Raw genomic sequence first — 23,659 nt, 5'->3', positions numbered from 1 at the left:
TTTGAGTTAACATTGATTAGGGGGCATGGCAAAGGCGGTGTATCAGGCACACGCGGAGTGTATAAAAGGGAAGCCACGTGGTTACGTACGTTACGCGGAGATTAATTGAAGGTGCTTCACGAGGAGCTAGAGATAGTAAGGTAAGAAAATTGGAACATGGGATCAGCAGAGGCCTAAAAAATATAGAGCCATGGGATTGGGGTTTGGTCTGTTGTTTGCACCCTTTTAACGCTACTTATGTTTCTTGTGTCCCCAAAACGTTAATTCCTTCTCACAATGCTTTCACACATCACTTTAATGTAGATGTGAAGAATGCTCTACGTATTTGTAGTTTCTGACAGGTGTATTGTGATCATGCAAGTATTGTTCTGTGTTGGTTGGCCAGAGGTTATTATGAAGTGTATTTCTATGTCAGGAATGATGAGGGGCATGCTAGGTACACATGAAATAGTGCCTTGAGGAATGGTCAAAATATAAAAAATGGAGGATGGTTAGAGATGACACGTATTTAGGCAACTTTTTGGTAAAATGGGCTGCATATGAAATAATTTTTGGTCACAACAATGGGGCAGAGCTGGGCAGCATTTTAGCTGCAGGAGACACTGTGTTTGCATAGTAGTTTTGAAATCTGGTGCCACATATTCTTACAATGTGAATGCTGTGCATTTTTTTATGCTTCTTAATTTTTATTTTTACAGTGTGTTAATTGTGTTTTTTGTGAAAAAACATTCACCAAGGAAATGGACCAGATTGTGGGCCAAGAGGCGATCAGTATGCTTATAGCGAAGTTTCGGGAGACGCCCCTACTTTGGGATAGAAGACACCCCCTCTATAAAAGTCGGGCGCGCAGAAGGACAGCACTTGCTGACATTGCAACATATATGCAGACATGGGTTCCCGACTGCACAGGCAACATGGTCAAGAACAAATTGAACAACCTGAGGGCCGCATTCCGCACAAAAAGAAGACAACTACGGGCGCAACGATCAGGAGCAGCAGCAAGACAGTCCACGGAGCAAAGTCTGTGGTACTACCAGGAGCTGGAGTTTTTGGGGGATCAAATGGATGGCCGGCGATCAATGTCAAGCCTTCCACCCAGACAGCAGGGCAGCAGACCTTCCACGGATCACCCTAGACAGGAGGAGAACAGTGAGGGGCTGGCTGGCATGCGTCCAGAACTTCGATTGAGCACTTCTTCAGATGAGGTAGAGTATTTTACACCAAATTTTTGGGCTGCTAATTATGGTTTAATTCTTGAGTTGATATTGTAAGCACAAACTAAAAAATGGCAGAGAAAATTCGGGGTCTGAAAAATAGGGGTCCTGGATGACAAGTACAGGGATCAGAAGGAGAGTAGATTAAACATTAAAGTAAGCTAAAACAAACCAGTCTAGAGCCTTGAAAATGTGTGTGATTTGCTGGTGTCAAATTGTAAAAAATGTCCCTTTTTTGCCACAGGAAGAAGAGACCAGCCTGGATTTGACGGCTACTGAGGCCGAGATGCATGCCAGCCAGGAGGAAGGGGTCATTGCCAGCCAGGAGGAGGAGGCCGGGCCAAGCACTAGTCAGGAGGGCCCCAGGCCCAGGGCTAGCACAAGCCCACATGTCCCTCCCCCCCAGGTCAGGCAAGCAGGCCTAATGAGGCGCAGGAGGGAAGTGGAGGATAGGAGCCTTGAGATGATAAGGGAGGCAAGCGCCATAATGAGGGCCCCCCTCACCCGCACTGAGGCCTACAGTGCCTATGTTGCACACGAACTAGCAACAGGGGGGAGGAAGATCAGAGGCGTGCCAGGAACCTATTTAATCAGGTCATTCTATGGATGCAGAGGGGCTGGCTGACGGATGACACCGAGATCAGTGACCCGGCCCATCCTGCCCAACATCTCTTACCTCCTCCTGCTGCCACATCCTCCCCATCTGCAAGAGGCCATTTCCGGATCCGTGGAAGATCTGCTGCAAGGAGGGTTAGAAGGAATAGGAGACGATGATTCCCGGCCTTCCATTTGATCCCCCAAAAACTTTTTGCTTTTTGGACTACCACAGCCTGGGCTCCATTGGCTCGCTTGCTGCTGCTCCTGGTTTTTGTTTTTTGTAGTTGTTCTCTTTAGTTGTCGGTATGCGGTCCTCAAGGTTTGCCATTTTGTCCTTGACTATGTTGCCTGTGCAGTCTGGAACACAAGTCTGCATGTATGTTGCTATCTCAGCAAGTGCTGCCCTTCTAGTTATTTTTTTGTTGAATTATGTTTGAAATAAATGGTGAGTTTATTTTCATAAATACCTTGTCTATTGTTTTTTTACACTGTGTTGATTAGGCATGAAACATTTTTGGTAATATGTGTCATTTAGAAAGGACACCAACTCCTTGTGGGGGGGGGGACATTTGGTGTACCAACTTGGTGAAACAAAAAAGGAAAAACACACGCATAACAAAAATGGTGACATAACCTCACCCAAAAAAATACACAACAAAATGTGCATGAAAAAACAATGGTGCCAGAAATTGCACAAAAAAAAAATTAAAAAAAAAATGTGCATGCAAAAACAATGGTGCCAGAAATTGCAACCAAAAAAAAAAATAAAAAAAAAAATGTCCATGAAAAAACAATGGTGCCAGAAATTGCACAAAAAAAAAAAAAAAAAAAAAATGTGCTTGAAAAAACAATGGTGCCAGAAATTGCAACCAAAAAAAAAAAAAAAAAAAAAAAATGTGCATGCAAAAACAATGGTGCCAGAAATTGCAACCAAAAAAAAAAGAAAAAAAAAATGTCCATGAAAAAACAATGGTGCCAGAAATTGAACAAAAAATATTAAGAAAATAAAACACCAAACAAAAAAAAATTCCATTTAAAAATTAAACACAAAACATAGACATGTGGAGGACTACAATAAAGTTACAACATCTGGATAGATAGCATTAGCAAGAAAACGGGTTTATTCTAGCAAGAGAACGCAGAGAAAAAAAGAGGCAAGAAACAACACAATAGAGCTTTAACAGGACGAATGTGCCATATCAGAAACAAACGAGAGTTTTACCTGAACGAGTGCTCCCATCCCCTTATTTCGTCTGAGCATGCGCGGGATTTTTATACGCGGATAATGTGTACTAACCAACGGATATATCCGTCGGATAGCTTCACAGCGGATATATTTGTTAAGCATGTCAGCAAATATTTTATCTGCTGAAAAGCGATTCGACGGAAAAATATCCGCGGATAATTATCCGCTGGAGTGTACACACCATAGAATATATCCGCTGAAACCCGTTTGCACGGATTTATCCGCGGATGGATTCTATCGTGTGTATGGGGCCTCAGCCTTAAATCTCTCTGAAGCAAGTGATTAAATTGCTAATGTAGCCCTAGCCTTAGAATTTTGCTAAATTAGGAAAGAGCAGTATTTCTCTGTGCTTCTATTTATTGACAAAGAACAATCAGAATATAATTTTCCACCCACAAGCAGGAGTTTTTGTTTCAATGACTGAATTTAGCAGTTGAATTTGTATCTAACAGGATTGCATAGCAATTCTGTAAGAATAGCCTGTGCTATTCAGAGTTCAAAGTTCTATCTGCAATTTCTCTTTTACTGTCAATAAAAAAACAAGGATATTGTAGAATCTACTTTACAGAACATTTGATATGTGTTTGGGTTACTTTTACTACAATCAAAACCGACCTAACAAAAATGACCTAGTAAAAAGCAAATAAGCTTTATTTCTAAGAAAAAATTGCTCACCAAATTTAAATGCGTCATAAATGCCTCCAAAATGTGTCTGGTGCATCACTAATGCTTCTTAAATAGGATACATTTTTTTTATGAACACACCAAAAATTAAATATTGTGGTCTTGTAGGTATAATTTGTTTTTTTCTGCCTCAGAAAACAGCATACAATGCTGCTTCTATGGGATCCCCAACCAATTACTTCTCCAAGGGTCATGTATGCTCTTAGCTGTTGATAGCTCATATCCAGTCACAGTCACAGACATCATATTTGATCCTCTAAATCGGTAACTGACAACCTTTTCCATGTCAAAGATCACTTGGTAACAATTTGAAGCAGTAAAGACCATCAACATAAAAGATTTTCAAAGATGAAAACCAGTGATGCTCGAATGACTACAAAAAGTGTTCATACCCCTTGAAATTGTCCACATTTTGTCATGTTACAACCAAAAACATAAATGTATTTTATTGGGATTTTATGTGATAGACCAACACAAAGTGGCACATAACTGTGAATGGTTTTAATTTTTTTTTACAAATCAATATCTGAAACGTGTGGCATGCATTTGTAATCAGCACCCTTGAGTCAATACTTTGTAGAACCATCTTTCACTGCAATCACAGCTGCAAGTCTTTTTGGGGATGTTTCTACCAGCTTTGCACCTCTAGAGAGTGAAATCTTTGTCCATTCTTCTTTGCAAAATAGCTCAAGCTACAGTATGTCAGATTGGATGGAGAGGGTCTGTGAACAGCAATTTTCAAATCTTGCCACAGATTCTCAATTGGATTTAGGTCTGGACTTTGACTGTGCCATTCTAACACATGAATGTATGTTTAGGGTCGTTGTTCTGCTGGAAGGTGAACCTCCATCCCAGTCTTTTGCAGACTCTAACAGGTTTTCTTCTAAGATTGCCCTAAATTTTGCTCCGACCAGCTTTCCTATCCCTAATGAAGAAAAGCATGCAGGAATGCTTGCATGCGCAGTGCGTGCCTTTGCTGTAAAGCCACAGACGGGCGCCCACAGTAGTGCCGCTGGTGCCGCAGAGAGGAGTAGGAGAGGAGCTGGGCTTCGTTCGCCTGCAAAACTGGACGGTGGGACAGGTGAGTGTCCGATTATTAAAAGTCAGCAGCTACACCTTTCTCTATCATACATCACAGGACACAGAGCGGCATAGTAATTACTATGTGGGTTATAGAGCCTACCTTCAGGTGATGGACACTGGCACTTTCAGATAGGAAGTCTCTTCCTATATAACCCCCTCCCCTAAGGGAGTACCTCAGTTTTCTCGCCATTGTCTTAGGTGTTGGTCACATTGTGAAGCTGTGCTAGGTCCTTTGTGGCTGAGCTAAAGCTGTTTAAACTGGATCCGTCCAAGGTGCTTCATAGCCAAAGTGGACAGTACCCGGGCCCCGGTGGAAGAACGGGGTTTTGCCTATAATGCTTCTCACTGAAGAGCTGGATCTGGGTTCCAGAGCATTGGTCAGTTTAAAAGACCAAATGTTTTACTGCTGCCAGGATGCTGTATAGGTCCAGGGGAGAGGTGACCTGCTATGGACCCCAGTCCCTGAAGGTTGGTGACAAAGCCCACGGTGAAGGGTGAAGGCTGGGCCTCTTGCTTTGGCAATACCCTGCAGCGTGGACAGGTAAGTGGAGGGTCTGCGGGACTTGGTCCGTCAGCAGGTTCTCCATAAAGGGGACTATGGGTAAGCCTATATTATGCTGCTATGCATGGGCATATCCACCACTATGTCTGTTGAGACAGGATGGTTTTTTTGTAACCCATACTTCTCCCCTGGCTGGTTCTAGTGATCTGTTGGGCTAACAGGTACAAGGTGCATTATGGTGGTGAAGCAGGTAAAAAGCTTACTGGCCTAAAGACTTTGGTCGGCCTGGGTGTTCCTCGGGTCCCCCCTGCAGCGCGGTCTCCATCCCTGGCTGCTGCTCCCCCTCAGTCGGCCCGCCGCTGACCGCGCGTTCACGCTCGCGCGCGTACACGTGTTTAATAGGCGTGGAGCGGAGGGGCGGGGCGGAGCAAGGCAGCATGCGGCGTCTCTTCAGACTTCCTGTATACAACAGAGGCACAACGCCGGTGGACGGCGGTGGTGGAGGAGACACAGAGCTTGCGGTTCTGGAGGCTGTCGGCACCTTTTACTCCTCAGGAGTTTTCAGGTTTAGTGGACCCAGGTACCCTAAGTGCACCTGTTCAGGGGCTGAGAGCCCAAGTCTGGACACATTATTTGAGAGTACCTGCCTTTAGCCTCCTCCCCCAAAACAGGTCACACTAGTTCCAGTTTTCTGGTGGAAGCTTCAGCCCATAGGCAGCTCCACAAGTATTCCTAGTAGTTGTTTGTCACTACATAAGGGAAGAATTTGTTTGTGGCCTAAGATTCCTGCTCGATCTGTATTGAACGCAGAGGAGTACCTCGGGTTTGGGCAAATGGCTCCCAAAGGGGCAGGCTCTGCTAAGGCGGCAAAGACCGCAAAGAAACCTAGGGGATCCCCATCGGGCTCAGAGGATCTGGGCCAGGTCTCAGCAGCACCTCTTTCCCCTGGGAAACCAGAGTGTAGCGTCCGGGTAGAGCCGGTGGATTTACCTGGTGCTGTAGCAGGCCCTGTTCAGCCAGCTCCTGTGTTTGTTACAGAAGAGGTCCTGGCTACCACCTTGGGGGGATTGGAAGAGAGATTGGCAACCTTAATTGCTGCTTCCCTTCCCGAGAGGAAACGGGCTAGGTCGCCTTCTCCTAAATTACGGTCCCAGAGTTTGGATAGCCTTTCCTCCGATGAAATGGATTTCCTAAGGGATCATGGGGAGGACCTGGAAGGAAAAGATTCAGAAGAATCTACCATTGAGGAACCTTTTTCAGCTTCCCAAGCTGAGAAGCTGTGGATCCAGTCCTTAGCAGACATGGTCCGCACAGCTTTTAAGTTACCTTTACCGGAGCCTCCGGTAGGTGCAGTGTCCTCACTGGGGTCTTTGAAAGCACCACAGACTAATACCTTCTTTCCGGTCCATCCTCTCCTAGAGGACCTTATGTATAAAGAGTGGGCACGACCAGATAGAATCTTTATTCCTCCTAAAAGATTCTCAGTATTGTATCCTATGGAAGAATTTTTTTCCAAAAGATGGTCAGTCCCAACTGTTGATGCCGCTATTTCATGCGTGAATAAAACATTGACCTGTCCTGTCGACAATGTCCAAATGTTTAAGGACCCGGTTGACAAGCGGTTGGAAACTTTATTAAAGTCCTCCTTTGCCACGGTGGGTGCAGTGGTACAGCCGGCCGTAGCAGCCATTGGCGTATGCCAAGCCCTAAAAGACCAGACTAAACAGGTCCTAAAGGACATTCCAGCCCAACAAGCGCAAGAGTTGGCAGACTTGCCTAGGGCGCTTTGTTTTGCAGTAGATGCAATAAAGGATTCTATCCAACAGGCATCTCGTCTCTCGATGTTCATTGTGCATATGCGCAGGCTCGTGTGGCTGAAGAATTGGTCAGCCGAGACTCCTTGCAAAAGACTATTGATGGGCTTTCCCTTTCATGGTGAAAGGTTATTCGGTGAAGACCTGGACAAATACATACAAAAAATAACAAGTGGGAAGAGTACTCTTTTGCCGGTGAAGAAACGGTTCAGAGGCCCCACTTTTAAGCATCCAGCATCACCAGCGCCGGGCCCCTCTAATCCCAGGCAGTATCGACGGCCGCCAAGCCAACCCGGTAGTGACAACAAGCCACAGGGCCAGTTTTCAGGAAACAAGAGACCCTGGGTCCGTAAGCAGGGTAAACCTGCCCCAAAGTCATCCTTGTGAAGGGGCGCCCCCATCCTCTTGGGTGGGGGGAAGACTCCAGCTATTTTCAGAAATCTGGAAGAAGGGAGTCCCCGACAAGTGGGTTCTCTCCACGGTGGCTTCGGGTTACCGGCTGGAGTTTCGGGAGATACCCCCGCCTCACTTTCTTAGGTCAAGTGTGCCAAGCGACCCAGGAAAGAGGGCCTCTCTTTTAGCATCCCTAGACCGTCTCTTGGCCCAAGGGGTAATTGTGCGGGTACCCACTCAGGAACGAGGTTTGGGATTTTACTCAAATTTGTTCATAATCCCAAAGCCAAACGGCGATGTCAGGCCGATTTTAGACCTAAAACTCTTAAACAAGTTCCTGGTCGTTCAGACCTTTCAGATGGAATCCATTCATTCGGTAGGAGCATCTCTGCATGGGGGAGATTTTCTAGCATCCATAGATATCAAAGACGCATACCTCCACGTCCCGATATACCCAGGTCACCACAAATTCTTGCGGTTCGTGGTGGGTCAGCACCATTTTCAATTTGTGGCACTTCTGTTCAGTCTGGCCACAGCCCAGAGGGTCTTCACAAAGATCCTGGCTCCATTATTGGCCAATTTAAGAACCCGCAGAATCCTAATTCTGGCATATCTGGACGACCTGTTGCTGATAGATCAATCAGCCCCCAGCTTGGAACGAGCAGTCCGAACCACCGTTCGATATTTAGAGGCCTTAGGTTGGGTCATAAACAGGGCCAAATCTGCCCTGCAACCAACCACGAGCCTGGAATACCTAGGTTTACGCCTCGATACAACCCAGCAGAAAATCTTTTTGCCTCAGGCAAAGATCTATTCCCTAAGGTTGATTATACAATCGTTGCTAAGCAGGCAAAAGCCAACTGTTCGGCTCTGCATGCAACTGTTAGGCCCTGTACACACGAGCGGACATCCGATGAAAACGGTCCGCCGGACCGTTTCCATCGGACATTTCTGCTCCGGATTTTGATCTGATGGCTGTACACAGATCAAAATCCCCGCGGAAAACATACGCGGTGACGTGGCCGCGCCGTTGCCGCGACGATGACGCGGCGACGTGCGCGACCCTGGAAGGTAAATACTTCCACGCATGCGTCGAATCACTTCGACGCATGCGAGGGATGGGGATCGGTCGGACTTATCCGGTGAGTCTGTACAGACGACCGGATAAGTCCGACGGACAGGTTTCCAGCGGATAGATTTCTTAGCATGCTAAGAAATTTTTATCCGCTGGAAAACGGTCGGCTGGACAAATGTCCACCGAAAAATGTCCGCTAGGCCGTACACACGACCGGATTTGTCTGCGGGAACTGATCCGCGGATAAATCCCAGCGGACAGATCCGGTCGTGTGTACGGGGCCTTAGGGAAAATGGTGGCAGCCTTCGAGGCGGTACCCTACGTTCAATTCCTATCAAGGAGATTACAAAGCGCGATCCTGTCGAAATGGAACCGAAAGATTCAGTCCTTGGATTGTCCCATGGCGCTCGCCCCAGTCAGGGCGAGCCTCTGCTGGTGGTTAATACCCCAAAACCTGAGAAAAGGAAAATCCTTCAATCCAGTAGCTTGGGAGGTAGTCACGAACATCATTTTTTTAATAAAAAATGGCAGTTTAAAAAAAAAAATTGTGTTAATTTGAGCCACGCTTGCCTTCTCTGACTAAAACAAAAACATTAATTGCAGCCTCACTGTGCCACCAAACACAGCCACTGTGCCATCACATGCAGCCACTGTGCCCATCAAACGCAGCCACTGTGCCATCAATTGTAGCCACTGTGCCTATCACACGCAGCCACTGTGCCACCAAAGGCAGCCACTGTGCCATCACATGTAGCCACTGTGCACATCAAACGCAACCACTGTGCCATTTCATGCAGCCACCATCAATTGTCGCCACTGTGCCCATCAAACGCAGCCACTGTGCCATTAATTGTCGCCACTGTGCCCATCAAGTGCAGCCACTGTGCCAATCACACGCAGCCACTGCCCATCAAACGCAGCCACTGTGCCATCACATGCAGCCACTGTGCCAACACACGCAGCCACTGTGCCATCAATTGTCACCACTGTGCCCATCACACGCAGCCACTGTGCCCACCACACGCAGCCACTGTGCCATCAATTGTCACCACTGTGCCCATCAAATGCAGCCACTGTGCCAATCACACGCAGCCACTGTGCCCATCAAACGCAGCCACTGTGCCATCAATTGTCGCCACTGTGCCCATCAAGCACAGCCACTGTGCCAATCACAGGCAGCCACTGTGCCATCACATGCAGCCACTGTGCCAACACACGCAGCCACTGTGCCATCAATTGTTGCCACTGTGCCCATCACACACAGCCACTGTGCCCACCACACGCAGCCACTGTGCCCATCACACGCAGCCACTGTGCCCATCACACGCAGCCACTGTGCCATCAATTGACGCCACTGTGCCCATCAAATGCAGCCACTGTGCCAATCACACGCAGCCACTGTGCCCATCAAACTCAGCCACTGTGCCATCACATGCAGCCACTGTGCCAACACATGCAGCCACTGTGCCATCAATTGTTGCCACTGTGCCCATCACACGCAGCCACTGTGCCCACCACACGCAGCCACTGTGCCCATCACACGCAGCCACTGTGCCATCAATTGTCGCCACTGTGCCCATCAAACACAGCCACTGTGTCAATCACACACAGCCACTGTGCCCATCAAACGCAGCCACTGTGCCATATCGGAGAACTGGAGAAAGTGCAGAGAAGGGCAACCAAACTAATAAGAGGAATGGAGGAGCTCAGCTATGAGAAAAGATTAGAAGAACTAAATTTATTCACTCTTGAGAAGAGAAGAATAAGGGGGGATATGATCAACATGTACAAATATATAAGGGGTCCATATAGTGAACTTGGTGTTGAGTTATTCACTTTACGGTCAACACTGAGGACAAGGGGGCACTCTACGTCTAGAGGAAAAGAGATTTCATCTCCAAATACGGAAAGGTTTCTTCACAGTAAGAGCTGTGAAAATGTGGAACAGACTCCCTCCAGACTCCCTTCTTTCCTAAATGTACAGAATATAACTGAGTACTGAGTACTGACATTTATAGGTAAAGTTGATCCAAGGTAAATCTGATTGCCTCTCGGGGGATCAGGAAGGAATTTTTTCCCCTGCTGTAGCAAATTGGATTGGTATGGAGTTGGGTGTATGGGATTGTATTGTGTTTTTTATTTTGTTTGTTTATTTATTTATTTATTTTGTGGTTAAACTGGATGGACTTGTGTCTTTTTTCAACCTGACTAACTATGTAACTATTACATGTAACTATTACATGCAGCCACTGTGCCAACAGACGCAGGAGTCTCATAGTAGTCTCCTTTATGTGTGCACTCCCTCTTGGAGCTACAACTCAGAGTGCCATTCAGAGTGCCGCACACAAACAGGCATCGTGTGAGAGACACTGAGTTGCTGTCAATCACCACTGTGGAGGAGGAGAGACTTGGATTTATTCTTTGTCCTGTGGTACTCAATAGGTCCTGGTGGCATGAGGGGGAGGGGCACAAATATAACATGTCCATGGCCGGGGATAATTTTATAATGGAATTTAGCCCTGGTTCACATTGATACTACTTTGAAATCACGCTACTTCACTTGAAGTAGCGCAATTTCAAAGTACCAAGGTCAGTGTGATTTCAGGTGCTACTTGATAGACATCTGTGTGGCTTCATACACAGGTGTCTATTGAAATCATACCTGAAATCGGCAAAAGTAGTACAGGAACTACTTTTGCAAATCGGTGCGGTGCCATATAATTAGTGTCCCACTGTTTGGAACAGTGCCATTGCTGCCAATGGGCTGTGACTTGTCATTCAATTTGATCTCTCAAATCGCATGACAAATCGATCCAATGTGAATCTAGGCATTTTTAAATGCCTAGAAATTTAAAAAAGCAGAAAATGCATGTACGTTGTTAGAAGTATCTGTTTTATGAAAACAAAGATACTTTATTATCACTTTTAAAGGATAAGTTCACCATTGTTCACCAGCTCCCCTATGTACCAATATAGCATTAATGTACTTCTTTTGCAAAAATAAAATAGCTTTCCATTTATTCTGCACATGCATACCTCACTGTTTTATGGCTGTTTAAACACACTGCTCGATTACTTCTGCCTTACTTCCTGGACAGACTTTAGGTCATGACACGGGAAGAAGTTGACCAGCTGATCTCATTAGCACACACCCTGCATCGTCTACCCATAGCTGGCAACCCCTTCCTGTGTCATAACCTAAAGTCTGTTCAGAAAGTAAGGCAGAAGTAATCAAGCAGTGTTTTAGACTGTGAGGTAAGCATGTGTAGAATAAATGGAAAGCTGTTTTATTTTAGCAAAAGAAGTACATTAATGCTTTACAGGTTACAAACAAGATAGGGTCTGTAGGTTTGTTCTTAAGTTGAATCTGTTTGTAAGTCGGAACAGGTAAATTTTTTAAGTGTAACTCCAGCCAAAAAAACGATTTTTTGGATAGCATGGGGAAGGGTTATCACCCCTATAACATTTGTTTTGCTGTCTGTGCCTCTACAGTATTCAGAAGATTTCACCTCACTTTCTGTCCCAATGACAATTGGATTTTGAAAATCTAGGGTTATTAGGGAAACAAGGATTGGTGATAAAGCATCAGTGGAGACACCTTTTCCCCATATTAACTCTTACAGTAGAGAATTTCCCTTCCCGGGGTTAGATTTCCTCTCACTTCCTGTTGTCTCCCTCCGTTTGTAAGTAGGAGTCGTTTGTAAGTTGGATGTTTGTAAGTAGGGGACCCAGGGCTGCTGTTCATGGCCAAAATGGCAAAAAAGTCCCTCCTCTGCTCTCACCTCCTGAGCCCCTGAACTGAGGGGGCCCAGGAAATTACTATATTCCCTGGCAAGCAAGTGGGTGTGAGGCTGTGGGTTATAAAGGTCTATTTTTTATTTTTTGCTAGAAATTAACTTTAGGGCTAACCGGGCCCCCTGTGAAGTTTATGAGGCCGGAGCCCGGTACAACAGGGCTGGCTGTACTGCCTTATCAGCGGCCCTGAGGGGACCCCCTGTATTGGTACATAGGGGAGCTGGAATTTAGAAGAAAAAAAGGTGAACAAAGGTGAACTTGGCCTTTTAGGTTACCACCTGCTTGAATGTATTCTTACGTATTCCTAGATCTCTTATGTAGAAGTAACATGAGTTAATTAGTAACTAATGGATACTAAATAGAAATTGTATTTATATTGTGTCGTTCGAGTCTGTAATAGGAGCAACAATTGTAACATCTGGACTTTCATGATTGTCTGTATTGCTCTCAGTCACGTGTTTTAAAAAAAAAATGCTGATTTTAAACCATTTAACGTTGACTTTTATCAGTGTAAGTCTTTACCTTATCAAGGCTAATTCAGGTAATTACACTAGTTACATCTGAAAATAAATGTAATGGTTTTAAATGAATATAGTACATACAGTAATTACATAATTTTATATGTCCTTGGCATTTAGCTTTGAGTTGTACTAACAGAATTTGAATTAAAATAGAGTACAGTACATTGTGTATGGTTGGACCAATTATTCGTACATTAACTTTATACCCAATAGTTCATTATACATTTTACATATTTCATCTTATGTGACTTATTGGGAAACACTCCACACATGGTAGTGATTCTTTGACTAGATTACATCTCACATTTTCATTTTTTTAACAACCTGAAAATGTTCAAGGACGTTTATACAGCAGAACATTAGAATCAAGCAAGCAATGACAAAACATATAACTTGTAATGACTTTACTCTATGACAGTTCATGAACACGTGTCCCTATTAATATTTGCTATCTGTCAGCTTAGCAGGTTGATTCTCTTCTTAATTTGCAAGTGATCAGCAAAGAGAGCCATGTATAAACTATCTGAGAGGTACAGAAGGAAATATCATCATCTAGATAATAAGGCAACTGTCACTATTTGAGGTTATAACATGAACAGAGGTAAGGTGCAGATATGACAACTAAAAACGTCTGTGATATGGCTTGTCTTCTATCTAGCAGCTAAATTGGAAATTTCTGATACAAGAACAAGCTGTTCTTTAACCTTCATACCTACCAATTTATATACACTATATTACCAAAAGAATTGGGACTCCTGCCTTAACACGCACATGAACTTTAATGGCATTCCAGTCTTAGTCTGTAGGGTTCAATATTGAGTTGGCCCATCCTTTGCATCTATAACACCTTCAACTCTTCTGGGAAGGCTGTCCACAAGGTTTAGGAGTGTTTCTATGGGAATGATTGACCATTCTTCCAGAATCGCATTTGTGAGGTCAAGCACTGATGTGTACGATAAGGCCTTGTTTGCAGTCTACTCTCTAATTCATCCCAAAGGTGTTCTATCGGGTTGAGGTCAGGACTCTGTGAAAGCCAGTCAAGTTCCTCCTCTACAAACTCACTCATCCATGTCTTTATGGACTTTGCTTTGTGTACAACCATGACCTGTATGCACGCTTACCACGCAAGATTCCATTGCTGAAGAAAAAGCATGTTGGAAAACACTGCCGAGAATCTTACAACGAGAAAATAGAGAACAGGTTCTCTATTTTTCTCGTCGAGATTCTGGGCAGTTTTCTTGACGAGAAACCTCAAAGTTTCGTACACCCGCACGGTTTACTCTGCAAGAAAGCTCTGGCAGCAGCTTTCTTGCCAAGAAAACCATGCGTGTGTACGAGGCTTCAGTGTCCCGTCTTGAAGTGGTTAAGGAGAAAAGCCTAAAAAGGAAAATTAATGCGGCCACAATAAGGATTTAGTAAACTGCAATATATAAAATTTTTGGTTTAGGGTTTAATACCTAGAACGAAGGGCAAAACTTTTTTTTTTCATTTTGGATAGAGTAAGGGAGGGTAATAACTCCTACCAGATTTTTTTTCCGCCATCTGTGTCCCATTGTGGAGATTTAACGTCACTTCCTGTCCCATAGGCAAACAGAAAGTGAGAAAAAATCCCTGCAAATTAAGGTAATTTCTTGGGGACCCACAGGTCACCAGAACTAGCGTCCCCATTGGAAGATTTCCCCTCTATTACTTTTTTTGGGACAACCCAAAATTTGGGGATTTTCTTTTACTTTCACTTTCAATAACAAGTAGAGAGGATGAATCTCCTCCTACGGCACAGACAGCAATAAAAACTGACAGGGGTTCTAATCCTTCTCCACTCTATCCCATAACATTATTTATACTTTAGGCCTTCACTCCAACATTTGTAAATTGAACATGTAATATTAACCAAAGGTTTTTTTATTTTACTTTTAAATATAGTAGTATTGGCAACAGGTAACCCTCCCACGTCTTTCCACTAGAAAGAAAAATGTTTTGTCAGGAGATCAGCATTTATATGTACAGAATGGCAGTGAAATAGAGAAATGATCAAATTGTGTCGCTTACCTGATTAAAGATGACAATACCCAGCTGTATCTGAGGAATGTTGCTGAGTTTACAGAGTGCTACATTTATACATGCTGAAATCCATTATAAGAATGTATAAATAACAGAAGATGGATGGTGCCATTGGTATCATAGGCCATGAATAGATATATCACATGGTGTCAGGGTGACTAATGCAACACTTTGATTTGTATAGTAGTAGTTGACTAAAAATCAAAAGAAAAGACAATTTTTTTTGACAAAAGTAGACTGCAGGCATAGTAGCCTGACATTTTAACTTTAGTAATGAATGCCCAAACAGTCACATTAGCAGCAAGGCCTCGTTCACATAGGGAGATTCCATGAGTGCCCTGTGCAGGGCTATGTTGGGAAAGCATTGGGATGCAACGCTGTGTTGCATTTTGGAACACACTTCCTTTGTCTAACAACATGATTACATTTCACATTAAATAAACCAAGTGTAGCTCTACCCCCTCGGGAGCCGCTGGTTGTTTTGGGATCGGCGTATTTAAGTTACCTCTTACCGTTGTCTAGGGGTGAAGTTGATGAGTAGATTAGTGAGCGAATGTCCAGACAATAAATAAAGGTTTTCTGAATGCTTTATTTTCGGCCCAACATAACCAACATCAACATGAGGTAGAGAGGAAAGGTTGATGAAGCAATAGAGAACATTGCGATATCAGGCCTGGATATGAAGCGAGCAATCCTGCTCTCAGTAGTAGTAGATACAGTTCGTCGCCACTCTAGCCAGAGTGGGTGAAGTGCCCCCGGGCAAACTCCTGCCACGAGTTTGTCAGCCGAAGCCATACTTTAAGGTTGCTGGGAGGAACAGGCCAATGCCACAGACCTGGCTCTAGGGACCTCTGCCACAGGCCTAGTACTTGGATGAGCTGAATGGATTGAGCGAATCCTCCCAGTAAATTAAGTCAGGGTCACCGGGTGACAGTTGAAGTGTACCTGTCAATGTCCTGGTCACCAGATCCCCGATGGTTCGTTCAAGCCCCTCAGATAACCTGCCTCTGGGTTCTCCTTAAGCCAATCCCCCACCGTTCAGCGCATAGCTTGGGATCTCTTCAGTAGAGCCGGGGACCCAGCGAGTCACTGGGTCCCCTTTCAGCAACATGGATCTCCACGTAGCATGCAACCCCGGCCTGGTAGGCCATATCGCCGGGGTCCGTTGGTTTCCCCCCCACTAAAGGTGGGTGCCGCACCTGGAACGCGCGAAGAACCAACAAAAATGGCGTCTGCCACAGATATACTCTCCCCCAGCATGCCTCGCAAGGGAAAACCCCTCTAATTGGCTGCTGGGGAAAAGTGGCTCTGCCAGAACCCCTCTAGCGCCAACTGTCGCCCAGGGGTGGGATCGGCACCCCTGGAGCGCAGACTGACCTACAGGACAGTTCAGGAATAACAGCAGCCCAAATTTAGCAAATTATGAATGGGAGCAAAAATAACTCTCCCATTCCCCACTAACTTTAGCGTAGTGCCCATACTGAAAGTAAGGGGGTGCTACACAAGTTTTTGTGTATTCTGTAACTTGATCTACATAAGATGTTATGCTTTTATTTTAGTGGAATTGGGACTGGGCAGAGATCGATCAAGTTAATGCAGTTGGCTAGCTTGAACATGTATTGCGTTATGTGCGAACCGAAAATGCAAATGTTTATACAAAAGATACAGTAGCAGTGTCCAGAGAGTTCATTGCAAATCTTCTCTGTACTTGATTTAGCCATGCGCAGGGCTACAGCAATATGGAGACGGAAACATTGCCTTATATTCTACCCTCCCTCCACCTCGAGACTGATGTTATGTTGCACCATTTTTCTCTGGCCAGCAGGGGGAACGCTAAAGCCAAGCCAGTCTATATACTTTGCAGAGCGCTGAGAATTCTGGGAGTTGTAGTTTTGAGACAGCAGCCATATAATGGGACGATTAGACTCCTTACACTACAAATCCCAATAAGCATTGTGCAGTAGGAGAAGTAGAGAGATAATTTTTTTAAAACTACCCTGGAAAGCTCTTCCTCTTCCTCATATTCACTTGCCAGCGGGAGACCATACTGGCAGAGAGATCCGAGCCTGGGATGGGAAATGAGAACACCCCGGGTAGCTAGGGCCATCTTTAAGGTAGAGCAAAAGGGGAAGCTGGGCCCTGTAATTGTTGTGGGGTTCAAAGCAGCTGCCTCATACTTGCCAACTATCCCAGTTTAAATTCCCTTGACCCTTGAAGTTTTAGTCCTGTGCTGCGTCCTGATATCTCAGTGTGAAGTGCTGCTACTAATGCTGCCCAGCTCTGCCTTATTGTTGTGTACAGATGACTCAACTGCAGACCCTGTGTTTACATGTAAATAACGGGAGCATTCATATGTAAATAGCGGGAGCATTCATATGTAAATAGCTGAGGCCAGCACTATTCATATGTAAATAAAGGCGATATTCATATGTATATCATGCCCCTCTATAGTAAAGAGATGATGTGCTGTAACCTCTAGCAACCAATCAGTGAGCAGTATTACTGTACAGTAATCTCTAGCAACCAATCAACAAGAAGAAACCATGTTCTGTAACTTCTAGCAACTAATCAGTGAGCCGTAATGTGTGCTGTAACCTCTAGCAACCAGTCAGTAAGTGGTAATGATATGCTGTAACCTCTGGCAACCAATCGCAATCACTGCCTGATCTGATACAGTAAACTGATTTTAAGTCTAGCTGATATTTATCGTATGTCTCAGAGAAGGTGGAGAGCAAAATTGCATCGGGGGGCCTCCAATTTTTTTTTGCCCAGGGTCCAATCAACAATAAAGTAGATAATGGGTTGTAACACTCCCTAAAGCCTCGTACACACGATCAGTCCATCCGATGAGAACGGTCCGAAGCTGACTGATGGTCTGATGTGCCTACACACCAGGCCCGGATTGGCCATAGGGCAAACCGGGCATATGCCCGGTGGGCCGCGGCCGCCGGGCCGCTGTTCTTGCTTACGGGGCCAAGGCAGGCTGCTCTGTAAGCCCGTGCCGGTCCTCCGACCTTTCCGCGGCCGCCCGGCTGCCAGTTCAGCCTCGGGCTCAGCCTTCGGCATCGGGATGTGCAGCAGGAGGACGTAAACAAGAAGGGGGGGGGGACTAGAGGAGACACCGCTCCACGGCCGCCAATGAAGTGCAGCCGTTGGTGCCGGGGGGCGTGATGGGATCTCTCCGAGAAAACGTAAGTGACGGCCCCTGTAACCTGAATAGGAGGAGCGGTGGGGTGGCTGCATCTAAAAGAAACATTCTCTCCATCTTCTTCCCGCGGTCTCTGAATGCCTGCTTCTGCTCCTCTCCCTCTCGCAGGCATTCAGGTACTGCGGGAAGAAGATGGAGAGAATGATTCTTCTATATGCAGCCACCCCACCGCTCCACCTATCCTGCTCATCTCTGCTGCCCCCACAGTGCTCTCTACCCCCCCACAGGACTCTTAAGCCCCCCCAGTGCTCTCCACCTCACCCATGCTCTCTGCTGCCCCCTGCCTCTCTTCCTGTGCTCTGCACCTCCCCCCTGTGATATCCACCTCTCCCTGTGCCCTCCACTTCTCCCTCAGTGCTATTCAGCCCACCCCCCTGTGCTCTCCTCCTCCCTCCTGTACTCTCCACCTCCCCCCATGCTCTAGGCTGCCCCCCCTGTGCCCTCCGCCTCTCCCCCTGTGCTCTTCACCTCCCCCAGTGCTCTCCAGCTCTCCACCTCCCCCCATGCTCTACGCTGCCCCCCTGTGCCCTCCGTCTCTCCCCCTGTGCTCTCTACCTCCCCCATGCTCTACGCTGCCCCCTGTGCCCTCCGCCTCTCCCCCTGTGCTCTCCACCTCCCCCTGTGCTCTTTTCAATTCCCCCTAATTCTCTCCACCCCCCCAGTGCTCTCCAACCCCCCAGTGCTCTCCAGCCCCCCTTCTCTCCACCTCCCTCCTGTGCTCTCCACCTCCCCCATGCTCTACGCTGCCCCCCTGTGTCCTCCGTCTCTCCCCCTGTGCTCTCTACCTCCCCCATGCTCTACGATGCCCCCTGTGCCCTCCGCCTCTCCCCCTGTGCTCTCCACCTCCCCCTGTGCTCTTTTCAATTCCCCCTAATTCTCTCCAGCCCCCCCAGTGCTCTCTATCCCCCCCAGTGCTCTCCAGCCCCCCTCCTGTGCTCTCCACCTCCCCCATGCTCTATGCTGCCCCCCTGTGCCCTCTGCCTCTCCCCCAGTGCTCTCTAGCCCCCCAGTGCTCTCTAGCCTCCCCAGTGCTCTCTACCTCACCCTGTGCTCTCCAGCCCCCCAGTGCTCTTTAACACCCCAGCCCAGTGCTCTCCACCTCCCCCATGCTCTACGCTGCCCCCCTGTGCCCTCCACCTTCCCAATGCTCTACGCCTCCCCCTGTGCTCTCCACCTCCCCCCATGCTCTACGCTGCCCCCTATGCCCTCCATCTCTCCCCCTGTGCTCTCCACCTCCCCCATGCTCTATGCTGCCCCCCTGTGCCCTCTGCCTCTCCCCCAGTGCTCTCTAGCCTCCCCAGTGCTCTCTACCTCACCCTGTGCTCTCCAACCCCCTGTGCTCTTTAACACCCCAGCCCAGTGCTCTCCACCTCCCCCCATGCTCTACGCTGCCCCCCTGTGCCCTCCGTCTCTCCCCCTATGCTCTCCACCTTCCCAATGCTCTACGCCTCCCCCTGTGCTCTCCACCTCCCCCCCATGCTCTACGCTGCCCCCTGTGCCCTCTGCCTCTCTCCCAGTGCTCTATAGCCCCCCCAGTGTTCTCTAGCCCCCACAGTGTTCTCTAGACCCCCTAGTGTTCTCTAGCCCCCCTTTTCTCTCCACCTCCCCCATGCTCTACGCTGCCCCCTGTACCCTCTGCCTCTCCCCCAGTGCTCTCTAGCCCCCCAGTGCTCTCCAGCCCCCACTGTGCTCTCCACCTCCTCCCATGCTCTACGTTGCCCCCTGTGCCCTATGCCTCCCCCCCAGTACTCTCCAGCCCCCCATTGATCTTCACCTACCCCCTGTGCTCTCCACCTCCTCCCATGCTCTCTGCTGCCCCCCTGTGCCCTTCGCCTCCCCCCAGTGATCTCTGCCTCCCCCATGTGCTCTTCACCCCCGTGCTCTCCTGCCCTCCCTGTGCTCTCTGTCCCACCCTGTGTTTTTGCTTCCCCCTGTGCTCTTCAACTCCCCACTCCCTGTGCTCTCCAGACCCCCATGCTCTCTGGCCCCCTTGTGCTCTCCTCTTCCTCCCTGTGACCTCTGCCTCTCCCCTGTGCTCTCTGCCCCCCTCATTCTCTCCACCTCCCCCGTGCTCTCACCCCACCCAATGTTCTCAAGGTTCTTCCCTGTGCTCTCTGCCCCCCCTGCTCTTTCCCTGTCCCCTTGACCCCTGCACCTTTGCAGGGTTTCCCCCTCCCCTCTCCCGAGGGATCCTTTAGGATGGAGAGTGGGGATGGGTCGGTTAAGGTGTCATGGGCTGCTCATTCCAAAATGCCCGGGCCTATTTTATGTCCCAGTCCGGGCCTGCTACACACCATAGGTTAAATAACCGATCGTGTCAGAACGCGGTGACGTAAAACACAACGACGTGCTGAAAAAAACGAAGTTCAATGCTTCCAAACATGCGTCGACTTGATTCTGAGCATGCGTGGATTTAAATTTTAACCACTTGCTCACCGCAGGACGTCATAAGACGTCCTTCACTTTGTGCAGTGATATCTGAATGATGCCTGCAGCTACAGGCATCATTCAGATATCACCGTCTTCAGCCGGCGATTCTGTGCACAAGAAGAACGATCAAAGCAGCAGTTCCACTGCTTGATCGTTCTTATAGGCAGCGGGAGGGGACGTCCCCCCCTCCCGCCGCCATCCGGTGCTTCTCCGGGCTCTCCCGTGCCATCGGGGGCCCGGAGAGCGAATCGGCCGGCGCTCGCTGCAGAACCATAGAGATGAATGGTGACCAGACGGTCACAGTCATCTCTATGACCGTCGGAGGCCCGGTGCGACGTTATGACGTCACGCCCGGTACCCGGAAGTAAACAAAGCCGCAATCGCGGCTGTCGGTGTAAGATCGGTGAATCTTTTTTCACCGATTTCATGCTTGTAAGCCTGCAGGAGAGATGTGGGGTCTTATTGACCCCACATCTCTCCATAAAGAGGACCTGTCACACTGATTCCTATTACAAGGGATGTTTACATTCCTTGTAATAGGAATAAAAGTGATAAAAAAAAAAAGTGTAAAATAAAAAAATGAAGTAAAATAAAAATAAAATGTTTTTTTTTTTTAAAACGCCCCTATCCCCGGTAACTCGCGCGCAGAAGCGAACGCGCATGCAAGTCCCGCCCACATATGTAAACGCCGTTCAAACTCCACATATGAGGTATTGTCGCGTGCGTTAGAGCGTGTGCAACAATTCTAGCACTAGACCTCCTCTGTAACTCGAAAATAGTAACTTGTAAAAAAAATTAAAGCATCGCCTATGGAGATTTTGAAGTACCGAAGTTTGGCGCCATTCCATGAGTGTGCGCAATTTTAAAGCGTGACATGTTAGGTATCTATTTACTCGGCGTAACATCATCTTTCACATTATACAAAAAAATTGGGCTAACTTTACTGTTTTGTTATTTTTTAATTCATGAAACCGTTTTTTCCCCAAAAAAAGGTGTTTGAAAAATTATTGCGCAAATACCGTGCGAGAAAAAAAGTTGCAATGACTGCCATTTTATTCCCTAGGATGTCTTCTAGCAAAAAAATTTAGATTTTTACATGAAGGAGAGAAGTGCCAGAATAGGCCCGGTGGGCAAGTGGTTAAAGCAAGTTCCTATTTTTTTGACCGAAGGTTAACTAACTGATGGGGCCACACACGATCGGTTTGGACCGATGAAAACGGTCCATCAGACCATTCTCATCAGGTGGACTGATCGTGTGTACGTGGCCTTACTCTATCCAAAATGAAAAAAGTTTTGCCTATAGTTCTACTTTAAGTAATATCATTCATCACCACTACACTCAGCCATTACACTCAACAGTATCATTAGTTTAAAACCACTTAAAACAATTAACAATTCTAATATTTAACTACTTGCCGACCAGCCGCCGCAGTTATACGGCGGCAGGTCGGCTCCCATGCGCGAGAGCACGTAGCTCTATGCCACATAGCGAAGCGGGCACTAGGGGCACGCGCGCGCCCCCCGCTCATCCCTGATCCCGACATGCGTGCCTGGCGGTTGCAATCACCGCCGGGCACCCGCGATCGCTCGTTACAGAGCGAGGACTGGGAGCTGTGTGTGTAAACACACAGCTCCCGGTCCTGTCAGGGGAGAAATGCCTGACCATCTGTTCATACAATGTATGAACAGCGATCAGTCATTTCCCCTAGTGAGTCCACCCCCCCTACAGTTAGAACACATCCAGGGAACATACTTAACCCCTTCCTCGCCCCCTAGTGTTTACCCCTTCCCTGCCAGTGGCATTTTTATAGTAATCCAATGCATTTTTATAGCACTGATCGTTATAAAAATGCCAATGGTCCCAAAAATATGTCAAAAGTGTCCAAAGTGTCGCTTATGTCGCAGTACCGAAAAAAAATCGCTGATCACCGCCATTACCAGTAAAAATATTAATATTAATAAAACTACCCCCCTATTTTGTAAACGCTATAACTTTTGCGATTTTTTTTTTAGGAAAAATATGTAGAAGAATACGTATCGGCCTAAACTGAGGAAGAAAATAGTTTTTTTTTATATATTTTTGGGGGATATTTATTATAGCAAAAAGTAAAAAATATTCATTTTTTTAAAAATTGTCGCTCTATTTTTGTTTATAGCGCAAAAACTAAAAACTGCAGAGGTGATCAAATACCACCAAAAGAAAGCTCTATTTGTGGGAAAAAAAGAACGCCAATTTTGTTTGGGAGCCACGTCGCACGACCGCGCAATTGTCAGTTAAAGCGACGCAGTGCCGAATTGCAAAAAGTGCTCTGGTCTTTGACCAGCAATATGGTCCGGGGGTTAAGTGGTTAATGAATGAGCACTTATTCCATTTTCTTCACAAACAGTGTAAATTAAATAAGAAATTAATCCCGAGGGACGTTTGGACTTGTTTCATGAATTTTTGAATGCATTTAAAGGACTACTTAGTCAGATGAGAACATGTTTTCATATGTGGAGCAGCTGACTGAATCTACAAATACATAGAAAATTACACAGAATTGCAAATGTACATTTTGCAGGAATATCTGAGGCAAGACTGTTACGCAGAAAATAATGCACAAATCTAAAGCGTACGGGAAAAAGATCAGAAACCTAAAACAGACATTGATTCACTTTTAATACTGCACAGTCTTTAGATTTTACGAAATTAAATACCCATTTTAAAATTTTATATCCAAATAACAACATTTTTACTTTTAAAATAATGAGCTGCTAAAATTGCTAAATGTAATCAAATGATGTTATATATTCAATTTGTAATGAGAGAAAATCAATTTGATGTGGGCCAATAAAATTATTTGTCTGTGCTGTTCCTAGCCTAACTGTACAGGATTGGTAATTCTAAAATAAATTTTGATGGGGTCCCCCTAATGACCTCACATTGATTTAAACATAAAGGGCTAGATTCAGAAAGAATTTACGCCGGCGTATCTATTGATACGCCGCGTAAATTCAAAGCTGCGCCGGCGTATCTTCTTTCTGTATTCAGAAAGC

Source organism: Rana temporaria, chromosome 7 (assembly GCF_905171775.1).
Source record: "Rana temporaria chromosome 7, aRanTem1.1, whole genome shotgun sequence".
Taxonomy (NCBI): domain Eukaryota; kingdom Metazoa; phylum Chordata; class Amphibia; order Anura; family Ranidae; genus Rana; species Rana temporaria.
This window is presented reverse-complemented; position numbering follows the sequence as displayed.